The 23,861-nt window shown below is 48.4% G+C and overlaps 1 protein-coding gene and 1 long non-coding RNA gene across 3 annotated transcripts in view; one reads left to right on the forward strand and one right to left on the reverse strand.

Moving 5' to 3' along the window:
• Positions 1-9,513, reverse strand: part of LOC140704235 (uncharacterized) — a 12,115-nt gene extending 2,602 nt beyond the window's left edge. The window contains exons 1-3 of the long non-coding RNA XR_013540980.1: positions 3,869-9,513; positions 2,017-2,229; positions 971-1,046 (exon numbers count right to left, since the gene is read on the reverse strand). This is a non-coding gene — a long non-coding RNA (uncharacterized LOC140704235). The remainder of the gene's footprint in view (positions 1-970; positions 1,047-2,016; positions 2,230-3,868) is intronic.
• Positions 9,514-19,227: 9,714 nt separating this feature from the next.
• The window catches only part of ZBTB7C (zinc finger and BTB domain containing 7C), a 265,388-nt gene continuing 260,754 nt past the window's right edge, over positions 19,228-23,861 (forward strand). For both annotated transcript variants that reach the window (XM_072992953.2, XM_072992954.2), the window contains exon 1: positions 19,228-19,728. The gene's annotated coding sequence lies outside the window, so the exon portion shown is untranslated. The remainder of the gene's footprint in view (positions 19,729-23,861) is intronic.

The following is a 23,861-nucleotide window of genomic DNA, read 5'->3' on the forward strand; positions in this document are numbered from 1 at the left end:
TTCTAGTCCCATTTATTTTACTTTGAATGATCTGCTGTAACAGTCTATACTTTCTAGCTCTCCTTATGTGATGGAAGTATTCTGACTTTCTAAATGCTTTATCATTTCTCAGTGCAGTACAGTAGGACCCCAATATCTGTGGGATCCCTATTCGCTGATTCATTTATCCAGTCTGAAAATATTTAAAGAAAAAAAAATCCCAAAATACGTATGTATTTCTAATGATGAAGTTACAAGGACTGGCCCATAGAGAGAGCTAGAGACCATGCTATGTATATTATTCCCTATGATGATACTGTTCACTATAATCCATGTTTTTCAGCATCTGCAGGGCGGCACCTTGGAACCAATCCCTCAGGGATATGGGTGTGTGTGTGTGTCCTCCTGTACTGATCCATTGGCTACCTGCTCAGTTCAATAAATGCTTAGCATCCTGTGAGAAAATCAATTTCCAGATGCTTCTGTCTTTTTTTTTAAATAGTTGCTTGTGCATTGTTACTGTTTTTAATGCATTCTGCCTGATTTAAAGGGTTTTATGGTGGGGCAGGTTTGATTTTAATAAATGTTTTTAAGCTAAATGCAAATTTTATTTTCTTTTATTCTTTTTAAATGTTTGCAAGCCACTTCCAACACTATGCTTTATTAGAAGGGCAGGGTATAAATGCAATAGATAACTAACTAACTAACTAACTAACTAACTAACTAACTAACTAACTAACTAACTAACTAACTAACTAACTAACTAACTAACTAAATAAATAAATAAATAAATAAATAAATAAATAAAGGACTGGCAACGAAATATTGCATTGATGCTTTAGAGGTCCCAACAGGCAGCCTGCCATGTGTTCTTTCAGGATATTTCTTTCCATTTGCCTCATACCAGCTTTCCACTTATTACCCAGCAAACAACCTCCCCTTCCCGCAGAGTCACAAGTTGGTCCTGCTCACCTTCATCACTCAAGCTTACCTGTCATGACCAATTGCCTGAAGAAGCAACTTGCGGATCTCAAAAGCTTTAACTCCTTGGTGCCCATCTGGCTGGTCTGAGAAAAATGTTACACTAATAAGGAGTTAGGAATTATTCCAGTATAGTGATTTTTACCAGAATCCTCTGGCCCGCTTTGTAGTTCCACAACTGTCCACAAGAGGAGGCAAGAGTTAAGTAAATTATTATTTCTATATTCACCCTTCCTACAACAGGAATGGGCAGAATAATTGTTTCTAGGTCATTGGCCTTTGCTCCCTACTAGCTATACACAATAAGAAAGGGAAAAGCTGACTTTTCCCACCTAAAACTGTCTGCACCATGGTGGGAAATCTGGGATAACTATTTCTGGAATTTCCAGATAGGACACTGTTTTAGTTTGTAGCCCCTTGGTGTAAAACTGACAACGCTTGTGACATCTTAAAGTCTAACACATTTTCTGGCATATGCTGTTGTAGACTGCCGCTTGGTTTTTAAGATGCAACTGATAAATCTGGATGCCTTCCAGGAAAGCTTATGCTAAATAAAACAGGCTAGCCAGCAAACAGTTTGGCTTTTTTTCCTTCATGAACTGGGTGTTGAAGGAGTTCCATCCATGCTCGGTCCTGATGGAGCCTTTGGTGCACGGCCATCAGACTGGCCCCTAGGTTTCAGGCCTTATGAATAATAACAGCCTTGCTTGTTGTTTAAGGGACGTGGTGGCTAAACCGCAGAAGCCTGTGCTGCAGGGTCAGAAGACCAGCAGTCGTAAGATCAAAACCACGCAATGGAGTGAGCTCCCGTCACTTGTCCCAGCTCCCGCCAACCTAGCAGTTCGAAAGCATGCAAATGCAAGTAGATAAACAGGGACCACCTCGGTGGGAAGGTAACAGCGTTCTGTATCTAGTCACACTGGCCATGTGACCACGGAATATTATCTTCGGACAAAACGCTGGCTCTATGGCTTGGAAACGGGGATGAGCACCGCCCCCTAGAGTCGAACACGACTGGACAAAAATTGTCAAGGGGAACCTTTACCCTTTACCTACCTTGTTGTTGTTTAGTCGTTTAGTCATGTCCGACTCTTCGTGGCCCTATGGACCAGAGCATGCCAGGCCCTCGTGTCTTCCACTGCCTCCTGGAGTTGGGTCAAATTCATATTGGTAGCTTCGGTGACACTGTCCAACCATCTCGTCCTCTGTTGTCCCTTTCAGCTTCTCTTTTAGTTGTTCTTCAGACCGAGTCTATCTTCTTGTTTTTACCTGATGGGTCGAACACCACAGGAAAAAAAAAGAGCAAAGAAACTAGGACATAGCAAAACTGTGTTTTTTTTTTAAAACCCCACTGATCACAACCACACACAGCTGAAGAGAAAACATGAATAAGAGCATATAATTTTGGAGCGACCCACGAGAACATGAAGAAGGTGATTTATCATTGAAGGCTCGCTCTTTGTTTTATATTCCTAACGGTCGGTTAAAGGTATCACCTGTTCCTGAGTAAACAAGTTATCATTTATATGTCAATTATTTTTCAAAAGTTTTAATGATGGAAAGCATTACACATTGGATTAGATACGATGAAAAGAACAAAAATAAATAGGCCATGTAGGAACAAATGAGCTGCCCACAGCAGTCCTATCTGACAATGGAACTGCTGAGAACATCTGAGATCATTGTTTTCCAGAATAATGTCCATAAGAGTAAAGAGAAAGTTATGTCAGGGGTTTAATTCCCTGGTGAACAGGACTGATAGAATTCTGTAACAGTTTATGACAGGAATCTGGAGATTTAGTCTAGTAATGTCACTTGCTAAACAATGCTTCACACATTATTTAATTTTAGCAGAAACTAATAAGTAAACTACCGGACTCACTTAGAGTGGACCTACTGTACTGAAATTAAGCGACTCATTTAAGACCCATTGTTCTCAATGAGTCTACTCACGTAAGCTCTGTAGGTAACTAGGAACAACAGATTCAGATTTCAGATGGATAACCTAGAACCTCAATTCAGAATTCTAATTTGTTTTGCTCAGTCTTATTTCCTGTTCCAGTTTTGACTCTTGAAGGCAGGGCTATTCATTTTCATAAATTACTATGCTCTCTTGGAATGGGGTTGTAAATGTTGTGCCTGTGTGTACATGTATGTTCCCCATTTTAAAAGTAGATATTTTAGCTGAAATATAAACTCAACCATCTCAAAAGAAAACAGCTCTGGAAGCTGCAAGATTGAGCAACATCCATTTTATGAAATCATTTTCCTTGTTCCTTTTGTCCCCCACCTGTACTCCATGCCCCAATGCAATCCTGTATCAGTTATTCCACTTGCAAGTGATGTGTTCCCAGATTTTAAAAAAAATCAATTCGCAGAACACCAGAACAAAGCATTCAAGATGGCACAACCGTAGCCTGGAAGGCAGAGAAGAAACGCCGTTCAATTGCCCCCAGGCTGTGTTTCAACCTTGACTACAGGCAGTGCGGACAGGAGGGAGTGATCATCACAATGGGCCACCCAGAACACTGGTCTCTCCTCGTTTTGTTCAGGGGAAAGGTTTTCCATATCGACTCTCCTAGACCATTCCATGGCCCAAATCCTGCGTGTTGTTCCATGCGTACAGCAGTGGATGTGCATGCAAGATTGTTTTTTCTAACAAATTGCACAAGAGGCTACTTGTCTCATTTTTGTGTAAGTCCCATTTTTTCAATAGGGCAACTTCCAGCTTGTATGACTGCAACCTGGAGCCCACAAAATAATTATGGTCCATGATGGATAATAGCATTCTGCCCTGTTTACTTCTGTTGCCGCCTGGCACATCCAGAGCTTTGCATTTATATATATGTACCTATATGTAGGACTTGCTATGTGCTGTCATGTCACTTCTAAGTTACAATGAACCTACCAATTAGTGGACTCCAAATGGCGCTGTCATTAACAGTCCTTTTCAGGTCTTGCACACTTAGGTTGATGGCTTCTTTTATTGAGTCACGCCATCTCATATCCAGTCTTCCTCTTTCTCTGCTGCTTTGTGCTGTTCCCCCAACATTATGTTCTTTTCCAGAGAAACAAGAAGAAACCCTGAGATGACAAATGAGACTTTTTGGTTGACAATGTCCATAATTTCCAGCCAACATTTGGGAGATTCTGGGAGTTGAGTTCTGTACACCCCTGCAGCCAGTGGCAGCCAGTAGCTCTTCAGAGTTGGGATGTTGGTCATTGACAAAGCATGACCTATGTGTCATCTACACTTTTGGAAACCCAGTCACTGCAACATTCCTGATAAGTTATTTAGGACCAAGGTAAAGAGAGGCTACCTACCTGTTCTTCTAGTGGTCCTCTGTAAGTCCACACAGTTGGGTTGTTCTGTGCCTGCACAGGATGTCTCGGAAGTTTCTAGAGATTAAAGATAATTGATTAGTGGGGTGTTCCCCTCGTGGAGCGCATGCTCCATCCGCCAAAAGTCCCCTCAGTTCCTGAAAGAGTCCAAGGCTGTCAAAGAATTATTTAGAAAGGACAACGTGAAGGGCAGAGGGAAGGATAGGCAGGATGGGTGGATTCGCAGAGGACCACTAGAAGATTAATTAGACTCTACTACGATTGAATTAGGCATGGAGTGTTTAGAAAGAAAGGCTATATTCGGACCGTGTGTTTTATAATGATTCTCTATGTGTCTGGAAATTTGTAGCAACGAAGGAGGCTTATCCCATGATTCTTTGACCAACTCTAACATTGCAGGAATGAAAGAGAGGCTAAGAGGGGGTGTCTTATCCTGATTGAGATCAATGAAGACAAAATCTTTTTCCTGAGGTGGTGGCTCTTCAACATCTAGTTCTAAAGATTTTGCCATTTGGGTGACGCACTGGGAGTAGGATGTGAAGTCCTCTGATGGGGACGGTGGATGGTTTTCGGCAACATCAGAAGAAGGGGTGGGCAAATTGGAGGGCGATTCTTGAGAAATGCTGGATGTGGAATCTTGAGCGGAAAGAGAAGATGGTGATTGGTGTGGTGGTTTTGTGGTTGATGCCAATGGTTGAGATGGTGGTTGCAGCTGTAGAGTTGGAGATATGTGTGGTACAGGGTGCTGTTCGATATGAGAAGGAGGAGGTCCTTTGTAGGTGGTAGTAACTTGAGAAGTCTTGAGATCATTTGGAGGAGTGTTTGGCCCCTTTAGACTGAGGCTGAGAAGGCGGTAGAGACATAGTGTGCTTAAGAGGTGATCTGGTACGGATCAACATATGGTGGGCCGATGTCGCATGTGCAGAAGGAGACCAGTGTCGATACCGAGGTGGTGAAGGCGACATGAAAGGTGAATATTGAGGTGGATAGACGTACCTCACTCTTTTAGGTTCATCACAGTACACCTGTTTTGTCAGATCATCAGGATAGTAGGGGTGTATCGATGGTACTGATCCCCATATTCATCTCTAGAAGAATATCGAGATGGTTCAGGATAGTAATAAAACTCCCTGTGAGGGGGATCATGCTGAAAAGAGGAAAGGAGCCGTCTCTTTTCCCAATGTTTTTGGGAAGAATGATGGAAGGACTCTGAGACAGAAACTTGAACAGGTACTGCCCACCCTGGTGATCTAAGGCTTGAATGGGCTGAGGCCAGGCTGGAATGAACATCAGCCGGAGATAAGGCCAGTAGTTGGCGAGAGGCTAGCAACAGAGGCCGTAGCCTGGGCCGGTGTCAAAGTTGGGTCATCTCTATCCAAGATCGAACCTGGGGCATCTCTGGACGACTCCTCCAGAATCGGGGATGGAAGTACTGACTGTGGTTGGTCTATCTGAGCCAATTTTGTAGGCTTTTTAGGCTTCTTAGATTTAGATTTGTCCTTCTTTTTCTTAGAGGAATCATCTGGTTGGGTTGTAGCCTTCGACGTGGACGTCAAGGTCGATTTTGGAGCCAACTTAGTTTGGTCCTTCTGTCGGAGTGGAGAGGTTGTTGGGCTCGATACCAACTGAGGAGCCTCACGGCGCTCTGGATGCGAGGACATCACCGGATCGATGGGAGTGGGATTAAGAGGTTTCTCCCAGAGTAAGAACGGAGTCTTTGCAGCTGCAATTTAAGTGTGGGCTTTGTGAGTTTCTTACACCCAGGATAGGCATTTTTCTGATGTTGCTCTCCAAGGCAGAAGAGGCAACGATCGTGACTGTCTGTGAGCTGGATTTTATTTGTGCAGAGCAGGTACCGCTTGAAAGGCCCTGGAGGGGCCATAAAAGGTAGGGAAAGGGGGAAAGGAGAGGAAGTGGAGGGGGCGGGGAGAGAGAAACCATGGGAAAAGGAGCAAAAAGACGATTTAGATAATTAAAAAGGGAAGTAAAACTAACAGGGGAAACGCCTCACAAAGGAGCTAATTAAGGAAGAAAAATAAAGGAATGATCTCATGAGTATCGAACAATAGCCCTAGCGTGCCGAAATAGGTCCAACCGAAGCGGCGACAAAAAGGAACTGAGGGGACTTTTGGTGGGCGGAGCATGCACTCCAAGAGGGGAACAGCCCACTAATCAATTACCTTTAAGCTCTAGAAACTTCCAAGCTGTTCTGCGCAGGCGCAGAACAACCCAATGGTATGCATTCACAGAGACCATGAAGAAGAAGTCTAGTTATAAAACATTAAGAAACTCTTGAGGGTCCCCTGGACTGCAAGGAGAACAAACCTATCAATTCTGAAGGAAATCAACCCTGAGTGGTTACTGGAAGGACAGATCCTGAAGCTGAGACTCCAATACTTTGGCTATCTCATGAGAAGAGAAGACTCTCTGGAAAAGACCCTGATGCTGGGAAAGTGTGAAGGCAAGAGGAGAAGGGGATGAGAGGATGAGATGGCTGGACAGTGTCATTGAAGCAACCCACATGAATTTGACCAAACCCCAGGAGGCCGTGGAAGACAGGAGGGCCGGGCGTGCTCTGGTCCATGGGGTCATGAAGAGTTGGATACGACTTAACGACTAAACAACAAAAACAAGAAACAAAATTCAAGAAGACCAAGTAAGCTAGAATGCTTTGGTGCTTTTCCCCATAAGTTGTAAACAGGTCCCAAATGCAGCATCCTTGATTTTGTCTGATTCCATTCAACTGGAGCATGTAATACAAATAAGATATTGACTTCATTGCCCCCCTATTTTTTTCTGGTTTCAATCTGAAGTGCTGATACTGTACTTGTATATAATGCCCCAAATAGTGGAGGATCTGATAATATTGACAGAGGGAGGGACAACGTGTGTATATACAACCCCAGGGTGCTTTTGAGGCCCCTTGCTCCAATAGAGCCCCCCCCAGCAAAAAAAATAAACGTTTTCCCCAAGGAACAAGGGAGGCTGCAGCTACTTAAAGCCTTCAGGAGCAGCAATGAACCTTTCTTTTTTAAAAAAATAATAATAATCCAGGGTCTTTTTGCAGTGGTGAACACCAAAACTGTCATTTTTCCCCTCCCCAAACCAGAAATTGACTTCTAGTCCTCTTTCTCTCTCTTTTCCGTTTTCACATTTAGGCAGCCTGTGAAGACCCTGGAGGATCTCGGGGGGCAGAAAAATCAGTCAATGACTCCTGCCTTCAGAATTGCCTTCTGCTGCATGGTCGTCTGGGCCTCCATTGGAGGTTCTGTCGTCCTCCTGGACCCTCGGCAAGTCAACAGGGCCTTTTGGGTGGTAGCACTGTAGCTCTACATTTCTGCCCTCAGCAGATCCATCAAGTTAGTCTTCGGAGGTGGGCACTCCTTCAAGAGGCATAAAGGAAGGAAGGAAGGAAGGAAGGAAGGAAGGAAGGAAGGAAGGAAGGAAGGAAGGAAGGAAGGAAGGAAGGAAGGCAGGCAGGCAGGCAGGCAGGCAGGCAGGCAGGCAGGCAGGCAGGCAGGCAGGCACGCTCCATCTTCTGACTCACAGGCAGTTCCCCCCCCCATCTCTCAGGATGCAGGTTTTTCCCATTTCCCCCTCCAAAGACCCACAGCCACCTGGAAAGGTCTGCTCTTCTCTGTCATCTGTCTCAGGAAGCTCTGGTTCGTCTTCAGAGAAGGATCCCTCCAATAAGAACACAACGCCTGCTCCCTCTTTGGCCTTAACAACCCTTCATTTTTAAGACGAGTATAATAGTGATTTGTTTTACAGGATGGTTCTAAAAATAATGGCAAGTGCTTTGGAAGCTCTGCACTAAAATATCCATCTATTCTCTTGTTTATATCTGGATCTTTATCCACGTATGTTTGTCTAAATACCTACTTTTCAGTCTACCACGCCGAGAAGCAAAGGAGGATATGGAAGCTGGTGACTCTGATATTGCAGGGAATTTTAGTGAATCCACTCCACGTTTTAGTTTGGATTTTAAAAGAGCTAGCCAAGGCTGAACCTATTTGGGGAACAGGGTGAGGAAGGAAGGAAGATCTGCAAGTCAAATCTATTTGCAAAACTATCTAGATAGCCCCAAACAATACCCCATGAGTGTCCAAGTATCTTCCGGGCAGTGCAGGATGACTCAATGTTTTATTTTGCATGCAAGTGTCCCTCACTGGGCAGGCCCCCAGAAAGACAATTTTGCTTATAAGGATCATTGTAGACTGTGGTAGACTCTGCTCCTACAAAAGCCAACACAGACCACAAGGAACCACAGACCACATCATCATCATCACATTTTCAGCTTATTCATAGTGTCCCAGTTATTGGTGTCAGGAATTTCCGCTTGGGTTTATGTGTTTAAATGCACTTTAAAAAACACACCAAGAAACCTTCAGGTTAGAAGGAAAAGTTTACAGGGTGACTCTAAATGGTAGAAAACTACAGGTCTTACAAATAGCATAACATGAAAAAAGCATGTAGGGCGACCATTACAAACAGTGGAACAACAGACAGCAAACATATATAAGTCCATCTTATTCCAGATATAAAGCCTTATGCTATGTTTCCTTGTCTTCTGGTCTGAGACAATTTTCTGCCCGAAATGAAAAACCAAATGATATCACTTGTCCAGTTTTGGAACAATGTTCGGATCACAACTGGCAGAATTTATTTATTTATTTATTTATTTATTTATTTATTTTATTTATATCCCGCCTATCTAGTCGATAGACCACTCTAGGCGGCTTACAACAAGGGATACCACAATAAAAACAACAGAATTACATAAAAGAAAACTTTCGACAATTGGGTTAAAACATTAGGAAAGAAAAGAGGAGGGGATCAGGAATTAACTAGGAGGGAAGGCCTGCCGAAACATCAATGTTTTTAATTGCTTTTTGAAAATACCCAGCGAGGGGGCCGCGCGAATATCAGGGGGAAGAGGCGAGGAGCCACCGCCGAGAAGGCCCGATTTCTTGTCTTTTCCTTCCGGGCCTCCCTCGGCGTTAGGCTCCTCAGCCTCACCTCCTGGATCGCGCGAGTGACACGGGTAGATCTTGGTGGTAGAAGGCGTTCCGCCAAGTATTGAGGCCCTAAACCGTTTAGGGCTTTGTACGTAAGCATCAACACTTTGAAGTCGATGCGGAATCTGATGGGCAGCCAATGCAATGCGGCCAGAGTGGGTGAAATGTGTTGGAATTTTTTCACCCCACTGAGGAGTCTGGCCGCTGCATTCTGCACCACCTGAAGTTTCCGCAACAGCCTCAAAGGCAGCCCCACGTAGAGCGCATTACAGTGGTCTAATCTTGAGATTACGAGTGCATGCACCAAAGTGGTGAGCGCCCCAACATCGAGATAGGGCCGCAGCTGGGCTACCTGCCTAAGATGGTAGAAGGCGGTTCGGATCACCGACGCCACCTGGGATTCCATAGTGAGCGCCGGGTCAAGATGGATCCCCAAGCTGCGGACTCCATCCTTAGCAGGAAGGGTCACCCCCCCAAAAGAGAGGGAGTTTCCCAAGCTCCCGACTGTGGGGCGCCCACCCTTAGTACCTCAGTCTTGTCCGGGTTCAGCCTCAGCCCGTTCTCCTGCATCCATTGCAGTACGGTCCCCAGGCAGCGCTGGAGGGACAGAACGGCATCTCCTGCGGAAGGTGGAAATGAGATGTAGAGCTGAGTATCATCAGCATACTGATGACACCGAGCTCCACACCCCCTGATGACCCCACCCAGCGGCCTCATATAGATGTTAAACAGCATTGGGGAGATGATCGACCCCTGAGGAACCCCGCAATTGAGATTCCACGGGGCCGAGACGCTCTCCCCAAGCTGCACTCTCTGGGGGCGGTCCTCCAAGAAGGAGCAGAGCCAGGCCAGTGCAAGGCCCCCAATTCCCAACTCGGAGAGCCTCCCCAGGAGGATACCGTGGTCAATGGTATCAAAGGCCGCTGAGATGTCGAGGAGGACCAGCAGGGACACGTTGCCCCCGTCGGCCTCTCTCAGTAGGTCATCACACAGGGCGACCAATGCCGTTTCTGTGCCGTGGCGCGGCCTGAAGCCCGACTGAAACGGAATCTCTTAACGAAGGTCAAAAAGGGATTCTGTCGATATTAACCTCCCAAAAGCAACGTTCTCAAGCTCTGCCCCTATCTTGCCGGGATAAACATGTTGGAAAATCTTTTCATCTTGTGGAATAGTAGGGCCAGAGGATGGATATTTTACTTTTGGAAGACGACCATTCCCATAATCTTGTGTTGTTTTTGTTTTCCTGAGGTGGTAAACCTATGTCTGGATTGTACCCTGCAAGTCTGCATGTGGGGTAACCAAGGAACTGACCAACTGCTCCTTGGGACAACCCCACCACTACCGAAACATGAACATCAAGAAGGTTGGGCGGTTTAGGCATCTGGCTTTGGAGCCAAAGGTTGGGAGTTCGATTCCCTGCTGTACCTCCTTAACAGGAGCTGGACCCCATGATCCATAGGGTCTCTTCCAACTCTGAAGTTCTAAGATGATGATGATAATATATGAACACTGTCTTCTGACTTAATTTCCTAGATGCACAGCTTGTTTGCAAAACAGCATCTGATATGGCAAGGTCCTGTCACAGGTCGACAACTGGAGAACTAAACCACCATCTTAACCCTGGCAGTCAGAATCAGAAATTGTCTGGGAATAATGGGAATTGTGTTCCAAAACATCTGGAAGACTGCAGGTGAGGAAGGCTGCCAGACTCATAATGTTGCTTTGGTTTACCCTCCAATTCCTGTGCCTTTCTACCTTTGCTTTCTTCACATTCCTACCCAAAGTGGTTTGTGTGCAGGCAGGCATGGTCTTCTCAATTTTGGGATGAGGCGTCCCATCGCCTACTCACGGACAGACCACCCTGTTGCCCACAGCATGCTTTTGTTATCGACCTATCCTTTCTGTCGCCCTGAACCGGGATATGGCAGCTATCTACACTTCAGATCCGAAATGCAGCCTTCTCGTTGGGAATGGCTTGTCCATCTGAGCCTGCCTTTCAATGAAAAACTTTCATCACAACAGCAGTTCTCACTCTGCATCAAGAGTTTCCCTGGGATCTCTTTACGCCTTCAAAGAACTTGTGAAAAGAGGTGTTCCAGATTGGCAGAGCACTTGATTTCCATATAGAAAATCAATAGTACCATCTCGGACGGCGTGAATCTCCGCATCGCCACAGGGATCTAGAAAAGACTCTGGATCTAGAGAGCTAGAAAAGACTCCTGCCTAAAATCCTAAATAGCCACTAAATAATGTAGTGATGATATTGAACACCACAGACCAACTGCCTGACCTGCCAGTGGGCAGCTCCAGATGTTCCTATACTAATGGGGTCTAGTATTACAGCCTCCAAACTTGGAAAAGCTCCTTTTAGGACTGCTCCCAGAATGTTCATACCAGCTGGGGAATTTGGAGGATCCGTAGCCCAGTAATTTTCCCAAGTTCTATGTAACCCTACCCTCCACAACCAGAGAATACATGAGCCATAAGTCCATATTTTGAGGAGCTTTACGTATATGCACAGAACAATATCCACTTAGATCTTCTATACACGAGTCTTAGCTGGCTAAATAGCAATTCCTCAACATGCCACCCAGGAAAAGAGCCACCCTGTGTAGCCCTGGGCAAGCTGCACATTTCCAGGCCACCTCACCATTCTGAGAAATACATACTGTACTTAGAAAGCTCTGGAAAGTATTGCCATAAGTCAGAACTGACTTGGTGGCACAGAATTGTTATTATACATAAGGACCGTAATAAGCTATGAGTCAGAACAACATTATGGTGATGTGGTGGCGCTGCAGGCTAAACCGCAGAAGCCTGTGCTGCAGGGTCAGAAGACCAAGCAGTCGTAAGATCTAATCCACGCAACGGAGTGAGTGCCCGTCGCTTCTCCCAGCTCTCGCCAGCCTAGCGGTTCGAAAGCATGCAAATGCAAGTAGATAAATAGGGACCACCTCGGTGGGAAGGTAAACAGCGTTCTGTGTCTAAATCACACCAGCCATGTGACCACAGAAGATTGTCTTCGGACAAAACGCTGGCTCTATGGCTTGGAAACGGGGATGAGCGCCGCCCCTAGAGTCGAACACGACTGGACAAAAATTGTCAAGGGGAACCTTGACCTTTACCTTTACCAGACCAATATTACCAACTTTGACTGGCAGCAGCACTCACTGGTCTCAGATAGGATTCTAATGCAGGACCCGCTACTGAACCTGCATGCAACTCACATACAGTTGGCCCCTGTATCTGTGGGATCAGTATCCACTGATTCACCTATGCACGGTCTGAAAATGTTAAAAATATTAAATGAAAAATCCTAGAAATTTATGTTTCTAAAGTTGAAGTTACCAGAACTGGCAACTAGAGGGAGCCAATAACATTCAGTATTAAAATACAGTACAGTAGTTCATTATAAACCATGTTTTTCAGCATCCATGGGGCAGAGGCTTGGAAACCCCCCCCCCCATGGATTATGGGGGTCATTCTGTACTCTAACCCTGAAAGGTGACCTGCTGATCATTTCCTCATTAAGTACTAACCAGGCTTGGCTTAGCTTCTAGAATCGAACAAGATCATGTGTCTAGCTATGTTACTTTTCGTAGACCACTAAAATGCCATTTCAAAAGGCAGGCTTCCAACCCCTCAAGGACCCTCCATGAGGCTGGGCATTACAGACAGTGAGGAAAGAACAGAAGCAGAAAACTCATTTTGCTTATCTGTTTCTATTTTTATGTGTTCTTTTGATTAGGACGGTTGACGATTCATTCAGGGCTGATGATCTGACTGACCGATAAATGTTTTGATGCTGCTTTAATAGGAAGATAATTTGTTCAGGTCTTCTCAAGGGCAGCAGGCTAAACTGACTGACCCTTTAAGACCCCCTCCAAACTCTATGATTCCATGACAACCGGTTCCCGGGATTTCACCCTTCACTGCCATTAAGAAACACTTCAACAGATGTTCCTCACCAACCAGCTGTGTTCGTTTTGCTTATGTGTATGTGATCAAAAGGAAACGTCTGCTAGAGATTCACTCGGTAAAGGAGAAAAATGAATCATATCTAGGGTTGGATACTTGAACTATAGACCCTTTCTAGACAGGACTGCGATACTTTATCTGTGCATGCGGATAACTTGTTTCTAAGTGAATACAAAAAACTAACTTAGCATTTTGTGTATTATACTGCCTTTAGGTATCCCACTGAATTTTATTCCTTACATTTAAGTCACTATAAATCTCCCCTCTCCCCCAGCAATTTTCTTCACAATAACCCTGTGGACAGAGGTCGCACGACAGCAAGAGCGAACCATTGGCTAAAATCTTGTTGTAGTTATTCAAAAGGCATAATATTTAGATGCAAATTGGTGTAAGTTAAAAAAAGTTTATAGGCATTACTCGTTGCATATTGAATCATGCGACTTGGCATGTATCAACCAATACCTACAGTGATTCCTTATAAGCACTTACGCAAAAGGCATTTACCTGCTACTAGAAGTTTACACCTGTTGCATAAATGCTCAACAGGATGTTGGCCAGTGCATTTTACACCCGATGATGAAACGGGACCTCCCAAGTCTCAATCCAACTGGACTGGGGTGGTCAACCTTGAGGCTCAAACACATTCTTCCAATATTTTTCCAATCTAAACTTTTAAAAAAAATGGACTTTGGTTGAGAAATCCCCATGTTTTTGGCCATAATGGGTACATGGGATTTTGCAATAACCCCATTTTTGTAAGCGTTTGGAGGGTGGGGTGGAGGTTGGGGATACAGATGCAGCCCTCCAAAGTCCAGGAATGGGCATAATGTGTGGCTGCCATCCCCCTGAAGGTTCCCCATTTCTACACTAGACTGCAATGAGCTGTAGGCTTGGTCTCTCTATCCTAGCATTCTCTCCTTTGACTGACATCAATTCTCCAGAGTGTATTGGGTTGTGGTCTTTCCCAGTGAGACAGAGCCTCTCCCAATGGACCCCCGTTGACTCTCCTGGATATGTTGAATACAGTAGTTTATTTCAGAGTCAAGCAATGTTGGGCTTGGTGTGGACCTAGATGGATGCTGACCACTGAAGATCTGGTGGTCTGCATGGGGAGCTAAGAAGGAACCTTAGGTTTATGGCCGTCACACTTTCCTAACATCAAGGTTTTTTCCAAGGAGTCTTCTCTTCTCATGAGATGGCCAAAGTACTGGAGCCTCAGCTTCAGGATCTGTCCTTCCAGTGAGCACTCAGGGTTGATTTCCTTTAGAATTGACAGGTTTGTTCTCCTTGCAGTCCAGGGGATAGTGTTTCCTAGTGAAATATATTTCCACAATGTCATTACTGGGATCGGCCAATAGAGGGAGCAAGAAACCATGATACGTCTCTATAGCATTCACTATTAAAAGTGTTTGCTGTGTTTTTCAGCATCTGCGGGGAGGGGAGCTTAGAATTGCTCCCCCACAAATACGGGGGTTCTACTGCACCTGGGCTTTGCATGCCCAGGACAGCGTTTGACCATTTCCCTTACGACCACAAGAACAGCAGCAACCCCCATCCTCAGCTACACAGGTAGATCTCTGTTGAAAGTGGAGTTTCCAAAGGAATCTGCTACAAGCCTGCTGTGCACTGTTCCTCTAAGGCGTGTACAAAAAACACAAGATTGTTGTTTAGTTGTTAAGTCGTGTCTGACTCTTCGCGACCCCATGGACCACAGCACGCCAGGCCCTCCTGTCTTCCACTGCCTCCCGGAGTTGTGTCTAATTCATGTTGGTCGCTTCGATGACACTGTCCATCCATCTTGTCCTCTGTCGTCCCCTTCTCCTCTTGCCTTCACACTTTCCCAACATCAGGGTCTTTTCCAGGGAGTCTTCTCTTCTCATGAGTTGGTCAAAGTATTGGAGCCTCAGCTTCAGGATCTGTCCTTCCAGTGAGCACTCAGAGTTGATTTCCGTCAGAATGGATCAGTTTACAGTGGGGGCTTGACTTGAGAACTTAATCTGTATTGGAAGGCGGTTCTCAAGTCAAAAAGTCTGTAAGTCAAGTCTCCATTGACCTACAGTGCATTGAAAACCGATTAATCCCGTAACAGGCCGTTTTTGTTCCATTTTGGTTTTTTTCTGGTCTGTAAGTCAAATCTCAGTCTGCAAGTCAAACCTAAATTTTGAGGCCAGAGAAGTCTGTAACTCAAAAAGTCTGTAAGTCAAGCCGTCTGTAAGTCAAGGGTCCACTGTATTCTCCTTGCAGTCCAGGGGACTCTCAAGAGCCTCCTCCAGCACCACAATTAAAAAAAACACAAGATAGGAATTGCATATGCTGATCAACGAGCCTAATGTATTTTGAAAGAGCTTGTATGTGCCGTCAAGGTCCTCCCAAATTACGCCGACCCTAATAGTGTTGTCGCGTTTGTTTCATGTTCATCTTTAGTCCCCAGTCTTAGTCCACCTGCCTCTCAGACAGAGAGATGAATAGATTCTGAATCCAGGTGGAGGTGGGAATTAAGACAGACAGGAAAATAACTGCTGGAGAGGACCTTGCTGTGGGAAACAATAATACAGTAGTAATAAAATTACATTTAAAAAATCAGAGAGAAAACCTACGGATTTTTTTGTACTTCTGCAGAGGTTTGTACCCAGAACTGGAAGGAAAATGGCTTCTGGGAATAAAGCTGTCTCTTTTGTGCTTTCATCAGGAGACTGCCCTCAGGATGTGTGGATGGACCGCGAACCACGATCTAATGGGAGCAGGTGCTGGGCCTCACCTTGAAGTTTTATGAATTTTACATTTTGCATAATGCTGTTGCTATGCCTGATGCATGTAGACATGATAGTGTTCAATTTATTTACATGTGTAATTTTTTTGCCCAGAACTGGAAGATGAGGCACGTCACGAGAAATACCAATTAAAACACGGCAAGTGATCATAGCTTCCACAGGTAAAGAAATTATAATATTGAAGCTCAAAGGGTTAAAAGAAACCCACATCAGTTAAAATATTAATGATCATTAAGAATCGACATAGGAATTTGACTCTTCATAAGCCATTGGCCATCTAGTTCATGATGATCAATTTTGAGCGATGGGTTTCACGGAGAATGATTTTCCAGCCCTCCCCAGAGGGGGACTCAAGAAAGGAGGTTTGCAGGACCTTTTAGGGACGTGGTGGTGCTGCGGGTTAAACCTCAGAAGCCTCTGTGCTGCAAGGTCAGACCAGCTGTAGTAAGATTGAATCCACGGGATGGAGGGAGCTCCCATCACTTGTCCCAGATCCTGCCAACCTAGCAGTTCAAAAGCATGTAAAGGAGAGTAGATGAATAGGTACCACCTCGGTGGGAAGGTCACAACACTCTGTGTCTAATTGCGCCGGACACGTGACTACGGAAAACTGTCTTCGGACAAAATGCTGGCTGTATGGCTTGGAAACGGGGATGAACACCGCCCCCTAGAGTCGGACACGACTGGACTCAATGTCAAGGGGAACCTTTACCTTTACCTACCAAGAACAGCTTTTGGACGTCACTCATCCCTAGGGTCGACTTAACACTGACACCACTTGACAGCACCTAAAAACCCAGGAAGACCACCCTCTCCTCCATGCTCCTGGTGTTTCCCGGTCACCTCCAGCCTCAGCCTTGCTTGGTTTCCAAACGAGACACAGTCCCGTGTGTTTGGAAACCATCAGCCCGCCCCCCCCCCAGCTCCACTCTCAGTAGTGGCTCAAGAGCTTCTCTGCCTAGGAAGGGTACGATTCCGCGTCCCCCTCCCCAACCCAACACAGAAAACACGAAGCGCACCCCCGTGCCACGGAGACGCGCGCCGTTCAGAGCGGCCCGCAATTCCCCCCCCCCCGCTTGAAAGGGCCCTCTGGGCAACTATCAGGAGCCCCGTCGGGCGGGGCGCGCGCCAAAGCCCCCAGGCACGCGCTCTCCCCCCCCCCCCGCCCCCGCCAAGTCTCGCCGCTTCCGAAGCCGCGCGTCGTTTCTGGCGCCTCCCGACGGATGGCGCTTGGGAGGCGGGAGGACGGGAGCTCGGCCAGCACCGACCAGCGCCCGAGTCGAGCGGGGCTGCGCTGGCCGGTCCCAAGGGCATCCCGTGGGGGGGGGGCGGCGGCGACTCCACCCAACGCCTCCCACCTCCCGGCCATGAGCCGAGGACTTGCGGGAGGGCCGGCGCTCCGGCTTGCTTTTGCGCGCCCGCGCCCGCGGCACCCCTGTCAAGAGGGCGCGTTCGCACGACACGCGAGGGCCCCGCTTCCACACCGCCACCCTGGGAAGCCCCACGGGGCGACCTTGTTCCTCCGCCACCCCACACTAGAACCCTGCCAGGTAGGCCACGCCAAGAGGGGAGGAAAAAAAAACACCACAGAAAGCAAAACCGAAGCCGACTCATCTATCCAAACTTTTTCGGTCAGCGATGAGGGAAACGCGTGTCGAGGAGACCGGGCGTTGCAGACCAGCCAAAGTAACTTGTGCGAGACCTGAGGAGACGGGGGAGGGGGGGGGCTCAACAGCAGACCGGCTTCGGGGAAGGGGGGGCAAAATTGGCGAGGAAAGGCTGAGGCCTTGGCGCCAGTTTTGTCGCTGGTGCCCCTTTCGCATCCCCAAAGACGACGGTCTGCTGCCTGGGGATGATGGGAGCTGTTGCAGCCCAATCCATCTGAGGCCACCAAATGGGTTGAGGGAGGCTGCCTTCATGAGGCGGATTTCTTTCCCGCGTTCCCCTCCCGTTTTTGTGTGGTAAATGCCTCGAGGTTGGTTTTTGAATGCCTTTGCGCCTGCCTTGAACAGCATTTGTAAAGAAGCCATACTTGGCCTGCGGTAGTGTCTTGTGCTTCAGTGAGGGAAGAAAACTACTCTGCACATGCTCAGAGGAGCAGGAGCAATGTTGCTACGGCCAGGCCGCCAGTTTTTTAAGTGCAATGGCGAAAGTACAGGGATAGGCCGGCGCTAATTGAAATGCCCGCTGTTTGCATAGGAAGGCACACAAATGGACTAAGCCCGCCACGCCGCTCATGTACCAGGCGCCGTAGAAGGCTAGCGAGGAAAGGTCTCTGCCCCAGGGAGCCTCCTGAGTGGGAACCCTTCCACGGCAACTTCTCTTCTCGGCAAGAGTACTGGTTTCCCGTGGGCGCGCGGGGTCTTCCCACCTGCCTCCTCGCCCTCTGGAAACGCAGGGGTTCCCCGTGTCACAAACCTGGAGGCCTTTGCGTTCAAACGACACGAGGGCCACAGGGAGGTACCGTAAGCGGAACAGTAGATCAGACCGAAATCCAGCCGGCCCGGCTTCTGTCCCTTTTTGCGCATTAATGGTAAGCGCTTAAAGCGCTCCCCGTGAGGAGACCGCTGCTTTCGCCACCAGCAGGTACACTGCCCCGGACCACGGAGGCTCTGCTGAGGTCATTCGGCACTGCTCTGCCTGCCCCCCAAGTCTTGCCTGACCCTCTTTTGTTTCGGTCACGGCGAGGACCGCCGCCTCTTCCGCGCCTCCCAGGTCTTCCTCGACGCGCACGGAAATAACGCGGCCGCGGCGCACCGAGGTTCCCTCGGCCAGCCAGCCCCGCGCGGCGAGGCGCAAACGTGCCGGCGGGCAGGGGCGACGGGGGGGGGGTCGGTGGGTGGGGGCTGCGCAGCCCCGCGACGGCCGGAAGGAGGACAATGGTCTCGGCCAAGCGGCGCGCCTTGGCTGGGCGGGGGAGACTTTCTCAGCCTTGGCTATCCTAATTATGATTTGTTTCAGAGACAGACCCCCCCCCCCTCAGAGGGAAAGCCGGGCGGGGGGGGAGAGGGGAGCCGGCGGGGGCCGCCTCCCTTCGCGGGCAGCAACAGTTTGCTCGCGTCTCCCCCTCGCGCGCGCGCGCTCTCCCTCTCCCTCTCTCTCCAAGGAGCGCGCGGGGGAGATTCCCGGCCACACCAAGTGGCAGTGCGTAAAAGGGGGGGGGTGGCGGCGGAGGAAGGAGGGCGCAGGCTGGAGACACAGACATCCGGGCCCTTTGCACACATTCCTCTTCTGTGTCCCCCCCCCTTTCTGGCCCCTTTGCTGCAGCCGCCGCCGCCCCCTCCCCAGCGGAAGGCGGGAGGGAGGGAGGCTACTCGCGCCTGCCCAACTTCAGCGGCAGGTGCTCCGGCTGTGGCGGCGTCTGCGCGCCCGCCTTCCCTCTCGTGCCAAGACGCGCCGAAGCGCCCTCGCCGCTCTCTTGGGGACCGCCGCGGCTGCTGTTTGCCCGGCGGGCAGCTGGCCCTCGCTTGGCCCCGAGAGAGAGAGCCGCTCGCCCTGACAGAAGAAGCCGGGCGAGGAGGAGAAGGAAGAGGAGGAAAAGCACCGGGGACGGCAGCTCGAGGGACGGAGCGCAGGAGGCGCCCAGGTGGCCCCGGCGAAGGCGAGCCCAAGGCGGACCCACCCTCCCCGGCAGCAGCCTCGGAGCGGCCCCCAGCCAGGTGGGTGTCACGGCCCCCCGCCGCCGCCGCTTCCCTTCGCCTGGCCCCGGGTCTCCCTCCTCTTTCTCGCCGCCTTTCTTGGGTCCGTGGCGGCCTCGGAGGTGCCGCCCCCGCCGCCGCCGCTTTCCTCCTGGCGAGACGCGCGCGGGAGGTGGGGGTGGGGGGGGAAGAGAGAGGCTTGTCCTTCGTTGCAGCAGGTCCGGGAGCGAGCGAGCCGGCGAGGGAGGGAGAAGGAGGGAGGGAGGGAGGGAGCCAGAAGGGAGCGCGGCGTGCCGGCGGACTGCAGGTAGGCGGGCGAGGGAGGGCACGCGGGGCTGCCCCGGCGAGGGTGGGTGGCTCTCGGCCCGCCGGCTCTGGGGCTGGCGAGGGGAGGGTGGGAGCTGCCGCGCGGGACCGGCCTCCGATCGGACAGGTGGCTTCTTTCCCCGGAAAAAAGGAACTTCTCCGATCGGAGTTGTCACGGAGCAGAAACTGGAGTGGGTGCGCCGGGCGGCGCTTGTGGCCCGATGGTGGTTCGCTTTCTCCGGGGTGGTTTCAACCGGCTCGTGGGGAGAGGGCAGCGATTGCCAGGATCCGGTGCGCCCTGGCTCTTGCTCGGCTCGGCGCCGCTTCGCCCTTCCTCCTCCTCCTCTGCCTGTCCCCCCTCCCGGCCCTTGTCTGGGAGAGTCAACGGTGTCTTCTCCTCGCCGGTCGAGGGCACGTTTGGACGGCCTTCTTGCGTCCTTGAAATGGTGCCCGCCGCCCTGTGGAAACGGGGGCTGGAAGGAAAGAGGGCGCGGGGTGCGCTTTGCAAGCGGGCCGGGAATTGGAACCTGAAACTTCACGGTCCTTAATTCATCGCGCTGAAGGATCCTGCTTTAGGAAGTTAGGATTGTACTTTGCAACCTGTGAAAGTTTAGGATACTGTACTGTACCAAGGCGTGTTTGCTAGCATTTGCGACTGTGGCACTGTGTAAGCCTTCCCTCACAGCGCACAGGGCGAATGGAATATTTATTTATTTATTTATTTATTTATTTATTTATTTATTTATTTATTTATTTATTTATTTATTTATTTATTTATTTATTTATTTAAATTGTGTATCGTTCCGTTAGTGCACCACACGATTCTTCTGTGACAGTGACAGTGGGTAAAATGACACAATAAACCGTAAGAATAAAACAAAAACAGGCAATAACGCACACAAAAAGGACAAGAGGTGTAACTTGCAGATAAAAGGCAGGATGATAAATAATGCTAGACAGTCTCTCCCCTTCCCCCGCACCCTTCCTCTCTCTTAATAGTGCCATCTTTTATCCACGGTTATTGAGAAACAAACCGCACTGTGTTCAACGGGTTTTTCTTTCTGGGGTGGCTAGAATATGGGATTGCAGCCTTTCCTCAGAGGGGCAAAAGGGAGCAGTTTCAACAACCGCTTCCTAAATTCTCCTCTGTGGAAAAAGGCACAGTGCAAAGAGGATCAGATATTCTCATTCGTGAATTGGAGCACTATAAATGCAGGGCTGTAAGCCCACTTCCTTGGAAAAAGGCCAACTGAAGTAAGAATTGAGCTGTAAGAATTTTAGATTTAATTTAAGGCTTTTAATGCCTTGAGACATTAGGGAAGCCAAGTATGGTTGGTTCAGAGTAAGGCTCATGAAATGAAACAGAACTTCTCTGGTTAGGGTTAGACTGCATTGGTGGTGTCTCGCGGACCCAGCGGGGAGCACAACCCCTAAATTATGGGATGTGCATCAGTACCCACCCAACATGAACCAATTGTGAGCTGCACATCTTTTTTTGGGGGGGGGGAAGGGGGGGTTGCTGTTGTGGTGTCTGAGGCTAGAGAGAGAACAACAGTAAACTAAAAAATAGTTTTGAGAGTTGATTTTACAATGTTTACTTCAGGCAGGCTGAGTATTTCAGTAAGTTAGGTACCTGTCTGTGGAGCCAGTGGTTGGGAATTTGATTCCACACAGTGTGGGGGAAGAGTCAGCCTGTGTAGCCTTGGGACAGCTGCACAGTCCCAGGGCTCCCCCTAGAGGAAGGGAATGGTAACCCCCCTCCAAGTATTTTCTACCTGTAAAACCCTGGGAAGCGCCACCCTAAGTTGGAATCAGCTAGCGAGTAGACAATTAGTATTATTCTGTTTATTTCAAAAGTGTAAGTAGCAGAGAACAAACTAAGCTGTGAATGCGTTATCCTGTCAAAATTACATTCTTCCTTGGTTGTGTTTTTAAGAATGGACAGTTACAGTTGCAAGCGTATGAAAAAACTGTATCCTTGGCAATTGCTCTGAAGAGAACTACAATGCAGTTAAGGGATATCCTGGCCATACAGCCCATTTATATTTTTTTAGTGGGCAGTTGACATGTTGCATGGTTCGAGCCCAGAAGATGAAGCCACAGGTTTCGGTCTTCCCTGATGTGCTGACTTTCTGTCTATAGGAACTTTTTAAATAGCGGAAGTAGTTAAACCTTTGTTTCTCTACCTGCAGCAGGGAGTGGTATAGTCCATGATTGTCCCATGTCCTGGTTTTGAAAGTCGAAAATGGTTCTTCTAGACATTTTACTGCATGGCTCTTAATTGGTGATAACTTTAATCATTGCCAGACAATTTGGTAGCAGCTACTTGGTCACCATAGTGGTGGCGCTATGGGCTAAACCGCAGAAGCCTGTGCTGCAGGGTCAGAAGACCAGCCGTCGTAAGATCGAATCCACACGACAGAGGGAGCGCCTGTTGTTTGTCCCAGCTCCCGCCAACCTAGCGGTTCGAAAGCATGCAAATGCAAGTAGATCAATAGGGACCACCTCGGTGGGAAGGTAACAGCGTTCCGTGTCTAAGTCACACTGGCCATGTGACCACGGAACATTGTCTTCGGACAAAACGCTGGCTCTATGGCTTGGAAACGGGGATGAGCACCGCCCCCTAGAGTCGAACACGACTGGACAAAAATTGTCAAGGGGAACCTTTACCTTTACCTTTACTTGGTCACCAGGCTTAGAGGGTGACTGAGTCACGAGAAAGGGGGGCTGATTGTTCTGGGAATCATCAGAAGGCTGGTCTGAGGCAGCAGATAGAATGTCAGAATAGGACTCAGGTGATCTGGGTTCAAATCTCAGCTTGGCTGTGGGAACTCCATGGGGGGGATAGCAATGGTAAACCACTCCTTGAATTTCTCATGTACTATGAATATTCCCTAAGAGTCACCATAAGTCAGAAGCCACTTGATGACACATACAACAATACCCGATCAGCCATGAAGACTGTACTTATTTAATATATTTCTGATACTCCAGCTGTAGTCTACCTTTTAGGGCCAGGTACTCATTGGCATAGAGGGGTGTGGTGGCGCTGCGGGTTAAACTGCAGAAGCCTCTGGGCAGCAAGGTCAGAAGAACAGCCATCGTAAGATCGAATCCACGCAACGGAGTGAGCTCCCGTTGCTTGACCCAGCCCCTGCCAACCTAGCCATTCGAAAGCAGGTAAAAATGCGAGTCAATAAATAGGTACCACCTCGGTGGGAAGGTCCACGGCGTTCCGTGTCTAGTCACGCTGGCCACATGACCACAGAAGATTGTCTTTGGACAAACGCTGGCTCTACGGCTTGGAAACGGGGATGAGCACTGGAGTCGGACACGACTAGACTAAATGTCAAGGGGAGCCTATACCTTACTCGTTGGCATACAGAATTGCAATAAAGAATGAGCATAAAAGATGAGGAGATGCTACCGGACTGTGATGCCTATCAGCCTTCACTGTTCATGGTTCCGGTGAGGACTAATCAGAGTAGCTGAACAGACAAACATTCCCAGTTCTCTTGTAGTGGAATGTGAATATGCTTATGAAATGTATTGCGAAAGAAATGTTGGGGTTTGGATTCTGGAAGTACTGCAAAAGAAGAGTGATGGTCCAAGAGGAGAAAGGGTAAGGTTGAGCTGGGCTTATTTCCCTATTCAGCTCAATGACATCATCTCCAGTTTCCTCAAATAAATAAATAATCAAGACGAGACACACGAGATGCTCTCCTGCAGTTTTCTGTGTCAGACGTGTGCCCTTTAATCTGGCACTTTCGATAAGCAGAACTGGCTGGATAACGCAGAAGACGAACCAGTCAATGATGTGTTGTGCCTCTTGAGAGAAGGGCCAGCCT

The sequence above is a fragment of the Pogona vitticeps genome, chromosome 2, assembly GCF_051106095.1.
Source record: "Pogona vitticeps strain Pit_001003342236 chromosome 2, PviZW2.1, whole genome shotgun sequence".
In the NCBI taxonomy this organism is placed as follows: domain Eukaryota; kingdom Metazoa; phylum Chordata; class Lepidosauria; order Squamata; family Agamidae; genus Pogona; species Pogona vitticeps.